Raw genomic sequence first — 16565 nt, 5'->3', positions numbered from 1 at the left:
ATGCAAATAATCTTTGAGCCCTATAACTTGATTATTGATGACCTCATTTCACTGCTATAGCTCTCAGTTTCTTATGTATTATCATTATTTTTCTTCATTATTTCGCCATTTTTCTTTGATTCTTGGATCCTAAGTTGAGGACTTGAACATAAATAGTAAATTTGTTTAACTTATGAGTTATATGAGCATTGTATTTGATACCTATTCTATTATTGCTTTCTGTACAAGTGTAATACTTAAATTTAAATTGAAAAATCAATAAAAGAATTAAGCAAAAAAAAAAAAACTTCTGTGTGTGTGTGTCATGTTTTTTGGGGGGAAAGTTGTGATAGCTAAACTAGTCAACAATATTAATATACTTCTCCCTCCATATTCGTGGGTTTGGCACGTGTGACTTTGATTATGCGTGGTTTTCATCTTACTGACTCCGCCCCCCAATGATGTCATCCTGGCGTGCCGAGAAAAACGTTCAGCGCTTTTTGTCAGTGTGGCTGGGCAAACGGCAGCGTCAGAGAAAAGTGTACCGAGAGAAAGGGGTACAGAGAGAAAAGTTCAGCACTTCAGTGTAGTCGGGCAAACGGCAGAGTTTGGGGGGTGCAGAGAGAAAAGTTCAGCAAACGCCATCATGAGAGAAGTATGTGAATGTCAGTTTTGCTGCAGCTACACCAGAGATACACACTACTCATATCTGGTATTGCCTCTCCTTCAGGAACAGGTCAGGTCAGGTTCTTCCAAATTCGCAGTAGCTTGTTTTTTTAAAACAATCACGAATACTAATGATAAGTTTTATTTGCAATTTCACGGTATTCAGGAGGGTCTATGCCACAAACAAATATGAAAGCAAAAAGTTATTTGCGTGTTTTTGGTATTCATGGGCTATCTTTGACCCGAACCCCCGCAAATATGGAGGGAGACGTATATAAATGCTTTACTTCTTCTAAGGCCTTCCTTCATGTTGTAGTTTATTAGGACCTATCTCGATATCACACTATTTGCTGAATGTAACAAAAAAAAAAGAAGAGTTTAGCCACTTATGGATGTAAGGTTCCCAAAAAAAAGCCTGAATGTTATTATCCTGTTCCCTCTTCAGTGAATCACTTGGCCTATAAGGCCTACTTATTGCTACCCTTAGGAACTCTGGTTTCCGAATCCACAGCATTCCCAAATATGCATCACAGAATTTACATATTTACAACTATTCATCATAGAGAAATTCTTCATGAAAGGTAAAAATCATAAGATTTACCAAATTCTATGATGTCTCACTGGTTAAACAGAAAAAAAATGTTGATTTGTCTACTTTTGTACTGTATATCATGCTATGGCTATGGCTAAGCACTTACGTGTGCTTACCACAGCTTAAAATGTCTTATCATGTTGCAAACTCAGGTGTCCTATGGTAATTTTGGCATCTGCACATACTTCCCATGCACTTAAAATAGATTTTATGTTTTTTAGTGCTGGGGCAAGTCGAAGAGCAGAGAGTAGGCGTGTAATGCACGTGTGAAGTTTAAGTTCGCCTGTTTCTGCTTTAAAGTACAGTTATGTATTTAGCCCCTAAATACATAACTGACCTTTTCTCCTTCTCAGCCAACAGACATAAGAGAAGTTCACATTTGAACTTTATCTCCCCTCCAGTTAGAGGATGTAAACTCAAAAGACACCATCAACACCTTTTCTCACATCAGGCAACATTATGGGGTAATGGGATCTAGAACAATTACTTACGCCTACTACTTATGGGGAATTCAGGAAACGCCTAAAAACATATCTGTTACTGAAATATCTAGGCAGCTGACCAGTACAACTCTCTCTCCTCAATAACTGATCCCATGAGCTGTTAATCACTAGCTTCCACCCTGTTAAGCTCAATCTATTTATACCATCTTTTAATCTTTGTAAACCGCATAGAACTTCATGGTCCTGCGGTATATAAACTGTTATTATTATTATTATTATTAATCGATTAGCGCAGCTACATCACCACACATACAAAATAGATAGCTCTATGAGTTCAAGCATTAGTGAGAAAATTAACATATGGTCATTACTTCACAAAATGGAAAACTCGACTGCTCTGCCTTCGCTTTCATTAAAGCAGATTGCTTGTTTTTAGATATGTACTGTAAACAGAGTGTATTGCTTTAGGATAAGCTCCCAGAGTGCACTGCTGTTTGCCCAGAAGGCTGTGCCCCCCCTTTCTCCTGGCTACTGCTTTTGTGTGTGTGAGATAACAGACTCCATTTTAGAGCTCCACATGCCTTAGAGCAAGCTTTGTTTCCTATTAGATTTTTATACTTTGAATCTGCTAGCCTCGCTGTTATTAGCTGTAAATCTGCTAGACTAAATACAGCTTAGTGAATATTAACATTTCACAAAGGGATCCTTTTACTAAGGCGCACTAGTGCGTTTTAGCATAGGATATAATGGACACGTTAGCATTTAACGCGTACAAGACGCACTAGCGTGCCTTAGTAAAAGGACCCCAAAGTGCGATATATATTTCAGGCTTGCTTTAAATATAGTAGGTGCTGGTTGAGTGTAGATTCTGTGGAAGAAGAAATCCTTAAGAATAACTGAACTGTAAGTTTGTTTATTTCTTTGTTTTAAGTTTGATATTAAAGAAACTTGCTCAAGAAACCATAGAGTTCATTGCGGTAATATTACTGGCTTCAGATTTAAAGAGTTTACCTCTCTGGGATCCACTGGAGAAGCCAGCACATCGACCTATTTACCCATGTGGTAATAAATGACCTTAGCACATGGGAATGACCTGCATAAGCATGCATGAAGATCACTTTTTACCGCAGTTTGGTATAAGGGCCCTTTAGACTCCAGAAAATCTTTGTTGTTAATACATTGACCTGAGATTCTATTCATATGTTTGGCCTATCTTAATTCCCCTCAAAGCATACCCAGACCATGCCTCCTTGCCATGTGTACATTTACCAGTTTTAGATATATATCTCAGCTTTGTAAAATTGTGATTTAGAGACGTATGTTTATGCACATCTAAAAGGCAAATTGCACTTCTGAAATAATCACTAAAATCAAATAAATACATGATATAGAAAATAATCTTCAATTGCAAAACAATCTAAATACTCAAAATTACAAAAAATAAAAATAAAACCATATTAAACCATAAACCTGAAAGATGTAATGGAGATAACTGACAGATGAAAGAGTAACAAATCATTACACACCCTAATCCAGAAAGATCTCTCTGGAAATATTGTACCGTTTTCCCCATATAGACCATTGTTTCTTCCTTCTTTCCCTTCTCAGTGCAGACCCCGATTTTTCCTTCTCCACCCCTCAAGGCACCATTTTCTCCTTCTTAGTTCTCTCTGTTGACCACCATTCTCTCCTTCACACTCCCCCATTGCCCCTATTGTCTCCTCCTCTGTTCCACAAATCCCCATCCTCTCCTTGCCTTCAGCAAGTTCAATCCTCCACCACCCTCCCCAAGACTACAGTTCAGACCTTCCTTCTCCCTGGAGAAACCCATAGAAGTTGGTCCTAGGTCTATCTCAAGCACAAGGCTTGATTACAAGAGAGCACAGGTTGAGCTTTTGTAAAGCAACTCATGTTCATGGTCCCCATCTCTCTTGGAATTCAAGAAGGACAGGACCATCCCCAGCTCATACTCTCTCATGATTTTGCTTGCTGCCACTGTTGGTGCCTCTGCTATGTACGTTGTACACAATACATCTGGGCAGTTGTTGGAAAGTTTTTGTTTTTTTTGAAAATATTTTTATTGAAGGATCATTGCATACGAGAAGATACAAAGTGTGACCAAACGAGAAAAACATCAAGTACAAAATTCAAGGGTTCATGTAAAGAACAGACAAAAATAAACAAATCCCCAACATATCATCTCCCATGCAGATCCAATTTTTGAATGAAACCCTTGACCCGAATTAGTCATTCATGGCACCCACAAAGAAACAATCAAGGAAACAGGCAAAGAAATGTATGTCAGACTGTCTGCTATAGGGCAGTGGTCCCCAACCCTGTTCTGAAGGACCACCAGCCAGTCGTGTTTTGGGGATAACCCTAATGAATATGCATGAGAGAGATTTGCATATAATAGAGGTGACAGGCATGCATATCTGCTCCATGCATATTCATTAGGGCTATCCTGAAAACCTGATTGGTTTTATTGACCCAGCGTGGAGATATTGTACTTAAGAAGCTACCAGTTATTGAGTAAACAAGTCAAAGCATTTCAGCTTGCTGAATTTTCTAGACACGACCTATTTGTGCTTGATAATGCAGGAGAGATAAAAGGAATTGTACCATATTGCACTGCTAGATGAGCTTTTAATGTGCCCAATAAACTAACAACCTACCCAAAGTCTTCTGTTTCATTTCCAGACTCTTGTCACCACCTGCCCACCTTCTGCCTTTATAATTATTGCTGCATATGTTTCTCATCCCTACCTAGCGGTGACACTGAACCCTTACAATGTGTGCACCATGGCAACAGCATTTAAAACAGCTTCCAGCACTGTAATTATCCAGCCCTTTGGGATCTCCAAACCCTCTAATTTTGAATAAAGGGTGTGCCACATGGCAGAGTAGATGTGTAACAATGAGGCTGTTTCACTGCAGCCGCTGCACTAGCTGTGTTCTCTCTTATGGGAGACAGAGCGATTACTACTACTATTAATTATTTCTATAGTGCTACCAGATATACGCAGCACTGTACAGAGTCACAAAGAAGAAGAACAGTCCCTGCTTAAAAGAGCTTACAATCTAAACAGCCAAGACAAACAGGATGTCATGAATACAGTTAAGGGGAATGGTTAATCAGCTGGCTGGGTTAATACCCAAAGTAAAAATATTCAGGAATACAATCGTAAATAATCAATAAATATTTGTTAGAAACGTATTGTAGATGATGTTTAGTAGCAGGGAGTCATTCAAGCCACATATACACGAATTGCTAACACAACACAGACTGTATGAAAAATCATAATACAACGGAGAAAAATAAACCTCAATTGTGAAAGGCTGGGACTACACAAGTGCCCAAACCTATTCACATCATCACGGGTTTATAAAAAAACTCCGCATACATATAAATAAATAAATAATTTCCGTTCATACATAATCAACTCTTTTTCAAAATTTTTTCAATATAAGCAGTGTGCACCAAGTTCAATGCATTAATCGTGTCCAAAAAAGTGACCAGAATCCCAAACTAACTAAATTATTAGCGAGGGCTACAGCTCAACTTCACTTGTGTAAGCGGTTGTGGAGGCGTAGAGCACAGTTAGTTTGGGATTCTGGTCACTTTTTTGGACACGATTAATGCATTGAACTTGGCGCACACTGCTTATATTGAAAAAATTTTGAAAAAGAGCTGATTATGTTGATTGTGTAGTGCCAGCCTTTCACAAATGAGGTTTATTTTTCTCCGTTGTATTATGATTTTTCATACAGTTTGTGTTGTGTTAGCAATTCGTGTATATGTGGCTTGAATGACTCCCTGCTACTAAACATCATCTACAATACGTTTCTAACAAATATTTATTAATACCCAAAGTAACATTTACCAATATTCCACCAAATTATGTTTAAAATACTGTTTCTAACCTTTAAAGTACTTTCTAATCATTTGCCTGCATTCATTGATAGACTCCTAATTCTGTATACAATTCCAAACCTCTTCAATTGACCCAGTGGCGTACCAAGGGGGGGGGCAGTCCAGCCCAGGTGCACGCCCCAAGGGGGTGCACAGACGGCCACCCTCCCTATTCTGCCGCTGCTGCTTTCCTTAACCAGCAGCAGCGGCAGTAAACAGGGGTGTCCGCGGGTGCTCACTCTGGCGTTGTACAGCTTCTGTCTGGCTCCCCTGCTCAAAGCCGCGGGTGTCGGCTCCTCACGTGATCCACGGATGCGTCAGAACCATTTCCTCTGACGTCACGACATCAGAGAGAAGGCTTCCGATGCAGCCGCGGATCACGTGAGGTGTAGACGCCCGCGGCTTTGAGCAGGGGAACTGGCCAGGGCAGGGAAGAGAAATGTTGCTGCTGCTGCTGCACAGGGAAGAGAGTATAGAAATGTTTGTGCTGCACAAGGAAGGGGGGAGGGTAGAAATGCTGCACAGGGAAGGGAGAGGGTAGAAATACTGCACAGGCAAGGGGGAGACATGCTGCTGCTGCACAGGGAAGGGGGAGAAATGCTGCTGCTGCACAGGCAAGGGGGGGGAGAAATGCTGCTGCTGCACAGGCAAGGGGGGAATAAATGCTGCACAGGCAAGGGGGAGAAATGCTGCACAGGCAAGGGGGAGAGAAATGCTGCTGCTGCAGCACCCAATTGGGGAGAGAGAGGGAAGGAGGGAGAAGGAAGACAACGGAGAGGAACCAGAGATGCCAAGACCATAGGAGGGAGGGAAAGGAAAGGAGATACCAGACCATGGAGGGAGAGGAAGAGATGCCATGGCATGGGGAGAGGGAAGGGAAGGAGATAGAGATACCACACCATGGTATGGAGTGGGAAGGAAGGAAGGAAAGGAGAAGAAAAAGAGAGAGATGCCAAAGCATAGGGGAGGGGGTGGAGACAGATAAATGGAGAGGGGTGAAGCTGAAATGAATCATGTGCAAAGGAGAGAAGGGACCCTGGATATACAATTTATTGAAAGGACATAGAAAGAGGGAAGATGCCATATGGAAGAGAGAGGGTGGACAGTAGATGGAATGGGCAGAGAGAGTGTGGGCAGTAGATGGAAGGTGTAGAGAGAGAAGGCAGAAGTTGGGTGGAAGGGGCAAAGTGAGGGCAGATGTTGCATGGAAGGGAGAGAGGATAAACACTGTATAGAAAGAAGAGAGCAAAGAAAAGATGATTAAAGCAGAAACGACAAAAGGTAGAAAGATTTTTTTGTTGCTTTACTTAGAATCAAGTAGTATTGTAACTGTATTGATAAAAGTTTATAAATAGGAAATGGAAATAAAGCAATTTTTTGTACTAAACCCCTTTCCTCAGGACAGGATACCATAACAGCAATATACTATACTGTTCTGAAGAAAGATTTAGTCTCTGAAAGCTAATTTAAAAATGGATTAGTCCAATAAAATGATATTTTCTTATTTCTTGTTATTTGTTTTATTTTTATTTGTTAATTTGTAAAGCGGTGATTGTTATGTATCAGTTTTTTCAAATTTACATCTACTGTCTTTATATTTTTCACAGTATTAGGGGACATGTGCCACTGTTTTTGTGGTGTTGTGGTGTTGCATTGTATGTAGAGTCTGGTTTCTTGGCGGTTCAGTTTAACTTTTGTCTACATATTTCTATTTTTAGTTTGTGATTATTCCATATTGAGCGAGGGTGTATCTCTGTTCTGTGTGTATGAAAAGGACATAGTTTTCAGTTGGCATTGACTACAGGATCAATTGACTGTGCGGGATCTGGCTTGTTTAGTTTTACAATGTATGTGTTGGTGTTCTAATGCTCACTGCAGTGTTTAAGATGCTGCTTTTCCTAGGTACACTCTTGTGCGATATGTGGATTGTTACTAAAAATCATATTTTTGATATAGATGGGGGGGTGTCAAAAAATGATGGGCCTCGGGTGTCACATATGCTAGGTACGCCACTGAATCGACCCAACATTCCCTTCTTACAGTTCCCTCCATTAGACAATTAGTTATGACACCACTCGAAAAACTATTTTTACAGTGGTAGCTCCAACGTTATGGAATGCACTGCCTCATACTCTTAGGCAAGAATCAAATTTTTCCAAGTTTAAATCAAAGCTCAAAACGTCTCTCTATAAAGAAGCGTACGAGACCTAGACCTTAAGCTCAACTTAAACCTCGCTGGATGTCCTTTTGTTCTTTCCTTCCCTACCACCTTTTTATTTTATAGCAATGTAACCCTTCCCTTTTATATCTGGTGGAGTTGTCTTTCTATGTATTTGTGTTTGTTACTCCTTCAATTTTACTGTTTTTAATTATTAAAATTGTAATGATGTAAACTGCTTTGGAAATGAAAAAGCGGTATATCAAGTCATTTGAAACTTGAAACAATGGCCTAGTGACCAGTGGCCACCAATGAAGGGCACTGCTGTTTAAGACATACTGGCAAAGCTAGCCTGTGGCTCTTCCCTTCAGTTACTTAGCTGTAACATAAATGCAGATGCTCAAAAGTAGAACCCCCCCCCCCCATAAAGTACCAAATTAGATATTAACAAGCCCACTGTTAAAACAGCTACACTGGCTGTCAACAAAGAGAAGAATACAGTTCAAGATAGGGTGCATGCAGTGGTGAAGTAAGAGGGAGGGGGCGGTCTGCTCTGAGCGCAGTCTTCCTTGGGGCACCTCTTCCTCTCTGCCCCCCTTCCCACTCCTCCCCCTAAGGATATTTTTTGTTTCATGAGTAAACCAAGGAAAATATTTGTTGTTTACCTGCAATTATATCACTTTCTTTTCCAGAGATAAATAAAAAAAGATTTGACATCGATATGTGAACATTTCTGATTTCAAGAAACCATATAGGGATCTTGCAAGGTACATCATTAGCTCTAGAACAGTGGTTCCCAACCCTGTCCTGGAGGACCACCAGCCAGTCGGGTTTTTGGGATAACCCTAATGAATATGCATAAAAGAGATTTGCATATAATGGAAGTGACAGGCATGCAAATCTGCTCCATGCATATTCATTAGGGCTATTCTGAAAACCTGACTGGCTGGTAGTCCTCCAGGACAGGGTTGGGAACCACTGCTCTAGAACAATATGCAAAATAAGAAGCAAAACCTTCAAGGGTAGGAGGAAGGAGAATTCACTATCTCCAAAGGCAAAAATGATTCACTTAGGGCTCCTTTTACGAAGGTGCACTAGCGTTTTTAGCGCATGCACCGGATTAGCGTGCGCTATAGCGCATGCTAGCCGAAAAACAACCACCTGCTCAAGAGGAGGCGGTTGCGGCTAGCGCGCGCAGCATTTTAGCGTGCACTATTCTTGCGCGTTAAGGCCCTAGCGCACCTTCGTAAAAGGAGCCCTTAATGTGGGATTAAACTATGGAACACTTAGTCCACTGAAACAGTCATAGCTCTCAAAATACAGTAAAGCACTTTAATGCAAAATTAGATATACTTTTGGAAGGAAAGTAAAGGATCTGTGAATAGGATGATGTAAACATGCTCTAGGGATATGTGCTGATTGCCATATTTGGGTCAGAAAGAAATTGTTTGCAGAGTGCAATTGAATTGATTCCAGACAAAGATTTTTTAACTTCCTCATAATTTTCCCACAAATATGGTTAGAGAGTATTTAGACAAGGGTTGGGCATCATGGAGATCTGGTTGTCTTTTAAACCAATTAACTATATTACTATGTAAAATATGCAATTAGAAAGTTCTTTCTGTGCAGAATAGCATACAGTGTAAATATATCCAGGGGCTGTGGAATCCCTTTTTGGCTGAGGAAGCCAAGCAACCCAGGCGTTCTATGCAATCACCTATTTTGTAGCAATTGAAGGGGGAAGGCAACACCAAAACTTCACTTTGACAGTTGCCTCATCATAAATCAGAGGTGCCCACACTTTTTGGGCTTGCGAGCTACTTTTAAAATGACAAAGTCAAAATGATCTACCAACAATAAAATAAAAAAAAAAAACCACAAAGCACACTGAAAGGCAGAGAAAATGTTAATTATCATTCATATTCCAGGTTTTTTTTCAAAGAGGTCAAGGCAGATGACTCTATGCAATGTCACCTCAGTAACAACCATACAAAAATAGACAAATATGCCCCCTTCCTCTTTACTAAACCACGATAGCAGTTTTTAGTGCAGGGAGCTGCGCTGAATGCACTGGTCTCGATGCTCATAGGCTCCCTGCACTAAAAACCGCTATTGCAGTTTAGTAAAAGGGAGCCATAGTGCAAAATATAGACAGCAGATATAAATTCTCAAAACGGACACATTTTGATCACTAAACTGAAAATAAAATCATTTTTCCTACCTTTGTTGTCTGGTGATTTCATGAGTCTCTGGTTGTACTTTCTTCTTCTGACTGTGCATCCAATATTTCTTCCCTTCTTTCAGCCTCCTGTATACTTCCTCTCCTCCAGACTTCATTCTTTCCCCCAACTTTTTCTTTCTTTCTTCCTACCCCCTTCTTTCTGTCTTCCTGCCTCCCTTTCTTTTTTCTCTCTCTCCATGCCCCCTTTCTTTCTGTCTCCCTATTCCCCCTTTCTGTTTCCCTTCTTTCTTTCTTCCTGCCCTCCCCCAAGCCACTAGGCTTGCCACCGCCATCGGGGAACAGGCACCCAAGCCACCGCCGCCCCAAGCTCTCCCTGCAGAAGCGTCGCACTGATTAGAATTCCGATCCCCGATGTCAATTCTGATTTTGGAGAGGAAGTTCCGGGCCAGCCAGGCAGCGATTGGCTGGCCCAGAACTTCCTCTCCAACATCAGAATTGATGTCGGAAAGAGGAATGCTGGTCGGTCCGACGCTTCTGCAGGGAGAGCTTGGGGCAGCGGTGGGGGACTTCGGGGAGAGAAAGGCTGATCGGCCCGATAGATCGGTACGGCAACACAAGTCTATCACGGAGCCCGAGATCGGCTCCGCGATCGACTCGCGCTGTCTTCCCGATCTACCGGTCGATCGCGATCGACATATTGGGCACCCCTGTTCTAAATTATGTATTTCAGTCCCCTAGTGTAGGTCTTCTGGTACTACTGTTAGAGAGGCCAGGATGCTAAATTTAAAAAAAAAAAAAATTAATCTGTTGCTGCTCTGTAGGATTAGAGGATGTGAATAATTACTGGGAACAGAATTTAATATGATACTCAGATTGGAAGTTGTGAAAGTTTAGCTGTTGATGAAGTGGGGATAAGAAAATGATATGGTGTACTTCTGTTATATTGTTTTATGTGACTGTCTGTGTATTATTTGTAGTGTGCCATTGTGTGTTAATATAGTATTTTTACTCCGCTGTTTTTTATTTTATATGATTATATATGTTTGGTATGTACTCTGACTAGGGTAGTAATTTGTGTAGATTATAAATACTGTAATCATAGTAGCATAGTAAATGACTGCAGATAAAGACATGATCGGTCCATCCAGTCTGCCCATTAGTTATTCTCATTAAAAATGCATGATTAAATTAACTTGTTTCTTCTTTAATATTTCTGGGCCATAGATTAAAGTCCACCTGGTATTGTCCTAGGTTCCAACTGCTAAAGTTGCCATCTAAGCTCATTCCAGCCTATCCAACCATCCCGTTGTTTGTAATATATCTACTGTAAAGTCTGGCCAGTAACATCCTCATGTTCCAAGTTAGTGAAGTTCAATCAATCAATCAATCAGTCAATTTCCAAAGATAAGATCTCAACATCTGCTTGTGTTCTATCATGATCCTTTGAGGGGCCACATTTTGGATTTGTAGGTACTTGGAGGGCCGCAGAAAAAAATAGTTAATGTCTTATTAAGAAATGACAATTTTTCATGAGGTTAAACTCTTTATAGTTTATAAAACTTTCCTTTAACAGTTTTATCTTATGCAAAATTGTCATTTCTTTAATAAGACTAACTATTTTTTCTGCGGCCCTCCAAGTACTTTATTTTTTCTGCAGCACTCACATTTTTAAAGTTTAATATTTTTTCTTTCTCAAAACTGGCACATTTCAATCACTAAATTGAAAATAAAATCATTTTCCTACCTTTGTTTGGTAATTTCATCAGTCTCTGGTTGCACTTTATTCTTCTAATATTTCTTCCCTTCTTTCAGCCTCCTGTATGCTTCCTCTCCTCCAGACCTCATTCCATCCCCCAACTTTTTCTTTCTTTCTCTATGTCTGTCTTTCTCTGATTCCATGTCCCATTTTTTGCTTTGTTTCTGGCTCCCTGTCCCCCCCTTCTTTCTTTATTCCTTCCTTCCTGCCCTCCCCCATGCCACCGCCACCGGGGAATAGGCTGCTGCTGCTGCCGCCATCGGGAACAGACCGAGATCTCCATGCTTCTCTTCTCCACGGGGCCGACCAACTCTCGCTGCCCGACGTCAATTCTAACATCGGAAAGGATGTTCCGGGCAGCCAGGCAGCGATTGGCTAGCCAGAACGTCCTCTCGACGTCGGAATTGAGGTCGGGCGGCAAGAGAAGCAGGGAGATCAAAGAGCATGGTGCCGGCCTGTTCCCCGATGGCAGCGGTGAGAAGAGAAGGGAAGCAGGTTGGGCACCACTGCTCTAGACGAGCCGCACTCTAGGGAGAACAGTGGAGGGTGGCCAGCTGTGCGGACCGCCCCCCCCCCCCCTTGGTACACCAATGGAGCAGCAGCGTGTCTGGCTGGTTTGTTCTGTTCAAAGCCGCGGGTGGCGGCTCCTTGCGAGATCCGCGCCTGCGTCTGAAGCCTCTCTGATGTTGTGATGTCAGAGAGGCTTCCGATGCAGGAGTGGATAGCGCAAGGAGCCGCCAGCCCGCGGCTTTGAACGGAACGAGCCGGCCAGACACGTTGCTGCTCCAAAAGGAAGAGAATGATCCAGTCCAGACCGCGGGCCGCAAATAAAACTTGGAGAGCCACTTGCGGGCCGCATGTTTGAGATCGCTGTTCTAGAAGGTCTTCCTTTGATGAAATTGCCAGGGGTTTTATTTATTTATTTATTTATTCAATTTTTTTCTATACCGTTCTCCCAGGGGAGTTCAGAACGGTTTACATGAATTTATTCAGGTACTCAAGCATTTTTCCCTGTCTGTCCCGGCGAGCTCACAATCTACCTAATGTACCTGGGGCAATGGGGGGATTAAGTGACTTGCCCAGGATCACAAGGAGCAGCGTGGGTTTGAACCCACAACCCCAGGGTGCTGAGGCTGTAGCTTTAACCACTGCGCCACACACTCTCAAAGCAAAATATCATGTCAAAATACAATTCTTATAGGGAATTTTAATATAAAGAATAGTTACATAGGATGGGTTGAAGTGATTTTTTTTTTTTCACATCTTATGTCTGAGCTGGGGTTGCATTGGATGGGCACCATTGCTATCCACATTACAAGACCAGATCCAGTTTTATGAACAGAAACTGGAGGCACTAACAGAAGACTATTACTTCAGAATTAATACCATGGTCAGATCATCATCTGATTAAATGTCTATGCTCTTCAGTGTGTCTGAGTTTAGATTTAGGAATCTGACCAGGACATGATCGAGACAGTGAATCAATTCTGCTGAAAAAGGATAGATTACTAATCGATCAGCAGTAAAATATTCTTTCCATTTTTCCTTTATTTGGCATCCTGACCCATAGTGACAGTGTCCCCCTGCCTTATCAGTCTGCCTGGTATCTAGTTGCTCTAAAGGTCCCGAGTTCCAACATTGTTACTTCGACTCCATGTCTATCCCACACATTTTTTAATTCGTTCAGGTGAAAAAGACCTCAGCGGGGTTAGTGTGCTTCCATTGACTACACACTAAAAGCAATCCATAACCTCAATTACTGATTTAAAAAAAAAAAATAATTTCAAATTAGTCTAAATTTGACCAATGATTGAGGTTGTGGGAGTTGAAGGCTGAGGGAAGGGAGATAGTTGGGGTAAGAGGCTGGAGAGGAGGAAGATAGGGAAAGAGTTGGACCTGGGGGCAGGGGCAGATGGAATAAACAGACCAGAGGGCTGGGGAAAGGGAGATAGTTGGACCTATGAGGGAGAAAAATAGAGAGAGTTAGACCTGGGAGGGGATGGGTAGTTAGGTAGGATTTGAGAAGGATATTTGGACCTAGGGATGCGTAGGTAGGAAAGGAGAGATACAGAGAGAGAGAGAGAGCATTGGAGCAGGAGTAGGAAAAAGGGGAGACCTGGAGGCCTGGCCCCCTTCCTTTTTGTGCTCTGATACCCTCCAAAGCTGCTATACCTTTTCACTGGCTGGTGGGGTAGCTGAAACCCCATAAGCCAAAGAAATCTGTGAGTTGTTCCCTTCCTCCTCACACTGCCTCAGGAGCAAGGAAGTCAGCAGCATGCCTCCAGCCACTGATAGTTGCACTCCCAGGCATTGGCAGCTGGAGGCTCCCTGGGGAAATTTTGGGCGTGATTTCTCCTGATGAAGCTCCTTGAAGTGAAACGGGGATGCTCCATTGAGAATTAATTACCATTACTTAATATTTCCACGGCCCTGGCTGTTCACCTATCAGCTACAAAAGCCAAGTAATTTGTATGTTTATGTAGCTAAATAACAATTAGCAGTCCTATGTTAGGCAATGGGGTGTTGATACTGGACATCTATGGTGACCAGACAAGATTTTTTTCTATATCTGGCACTGGTAGGCACTTGAGGTCCGTTTTTCTCCGTTCTGCTAACTTTTGAAAAACTGTGAGTTGCATCATACCTATAAAGGTTCAACCATACCACAGTATCTCCAAAGAACTCCAGTTAGTTGAGGAGAGCAATTCAATCCTGTCACATTTGGTAAAGATATTTTCCCTAGGAAGAAACATCATGAGGTTATGTAACCAGTCCCTCCTAGAATTACCCTAAGCAGAGGTTCTCAATCACAGTCACTCAGGACACAGGACACACAGGACACAGTCACTCAGGACACAGCAAGCCAGTCATGTTTTCAGAATACCCACACTGAATATAGATAAGATAGATTTACATACAATGGGGGCAGTGCAAGCAAATTTATCATTGTGGATACCCTGAAAACTTGACTGGCTGGATATGTTTCAAGGGCTGGATTGAAAACTCCTACCCTAAAGCCTATAATCTTTAATTAGATGACCAGGCCATAATTAGAATATGTTACTTACCAAAATATTATTCTGTCTCCCATACTCCACACTGCTACTTACCTAGCAAGTCCTGCCCTGCAGGAGACATTAAATTCTTGTTTTGTGTAAATTAACTATAATTTGAACCTAAGAATCACAGCTAACTTCTAGGCAACAAGTAGAAAATAAGCCTAAAATAACATCCTTCCCCCAGCTTTTGCGGTCATTTGCATCTGGTGAAATGGACAACTGTGCACTTTAAAGGTCAACTTACCATGCAATAATTGACCAAAATAACAGTCTCTTTTCATTTAATAGAAAGTGAATAAATATTGGCTCACCCAGGGGGAGAAACAATAAGACAGCCATACAGTTTTATCCAGCCATAGAGGAGTATGTGGCGCAGTGGTTGAAGCTACAGCCTCAGCACCCTGGGGTTGTGGGTTCAAACCCTGTGCTGCTCCTTGTGATCCTGTGCAAGTCACTTAATCCTCCATAGCCCCAGGTACGTTAGATAGATTGTGAGCCACCGGGACAGATAGAGAAAATGCTTGAGTACCTGATTGTAAAACCGCTTAGATAACCTTGATAGGTGGTATATAAAATCCTAATAAAACTTGAAATGAAAACATAACTAATGAAAACAAAAACTGTGGATACAGATGTTCTGGAGATAATTTATTAAACACTGACATATAAAACCATGAAAATTCAATAAAAAAAGTATAATGATAAAAAATACAGTGATATTATTATTCATCATTACCTCTTCCTTTTAGGGCCCCTGAGGAAGGTGTGTTCGCCGAAACACGGACTTTGTAGGGTCCGGTTGGATTTTTATCACTGTATTTTTGTTGGGGGGTGAACATTCTATGATCCCCAAAAGGTGTTACTGAGATCTTTTCCTCCATTTAGGCTTAATTTCATTAGTATCAACTTTTAGTGGTACTTGAACTTATTTTGTTGATACACATCTTTCACTTTTTTGTGTTTGGTTGTGGGTTCTAACCTACGCTGCTCCTTGTGACCCTGGGCAAGTCACTTAATCCCCCCATTGCCCCAGGTATGTTAGATAGATTGTGAGCCCGCCAGGACAGAGAGGGAAATCTGCTTGAGTACCTGAATAAATACATGTAAACCGTTTTGAGCTCCCCTGGGAGAAAGGTATAGAAGATTAAATAAATAAAAAATAAGACCTTTTTAGATAGGACCCTAGCATTTCAAGCTGGTAGGCAACAATATTGGTTAGGTAAATGTATTCAGCAAGCTATGTTATCCTATTATAGTTTTCAGAAATTAATCAAAATTCTATTTTACAAATATTTGTATTTTTTACTGTATTATTGTATTTCGCTAATTGTCCAGCTATTTTTAGTGTAAACCGCCTAGAACTTTTGGTTATAGCAGTATAAAAGAATGAAGTTATTATTATTATTATTTCCAACATTTTCCCTCATTAGGGACTCTTCCTCTCTCCCATTAGGCATCTCTTTCCATTTTCCGTCCATATCTGACAATCTACTCTTTCCCTTCTTCTCCTTTTGCCATCAGTTCCCGATTACATACTTTTGCTCCTCGTCTCCACATCAAGCTCCCCCTCCCCATTAGGTATCCTCTTATCATCCAGCACATCCAGCATCTTTTTCCTCTCCTTTTCTCTTTTCTCTGCCCTCCTCTTCCCCATCAAGCACCTATTTTCCCTCCACCTTTCTTACTAGGTATTGGCTCAGAGATGATCTGTATTGCAACTGATGTTATTTAATATATTTATAAATATACTGGAAATGGGAATGATGAGTGAGGTGATTAAATCTGCAGATGACAAAATTATTCAATGTTGTTAAATT

The 16565-nt window shown here is 41.3% G+C and overlaps 1 protein-coding gene across 2 annotated transcripts in view; it reads right to left on the bottom strand.

Annotated features, from left to right (window-relative positions):
* The window catches only part of EVA1A (eva-1 homolog A, regulator of programmed cell death), a 552387-nt gene that overhangs the window by 228071 nt on the left and 307751 nt on the right, over positions 1-16565 (bottom strand). The window lies entirely within an intron of this gene.

Source organism: Geotrypetes seraphini, chromosome 3 (assembly GCF_902459505.1).
Source record: "Geotrypetes seraphini chromosome 3, aGeoSer1.1, whole genome shotgun sequence".
NCBI classification, from domain to species: domain Eukaryota; kingdom Metazoa; phylum Chordata; class Amphibia; order Gymnophiona; family Dermophiidae; genus Geotrypetes; species Geotrypetes seraphini.
The sequence above is the reverse complement of the archived record's forward strand: the minus strand, read 5'-3'. Positions and strand labels throughout refer to the sequence as shown.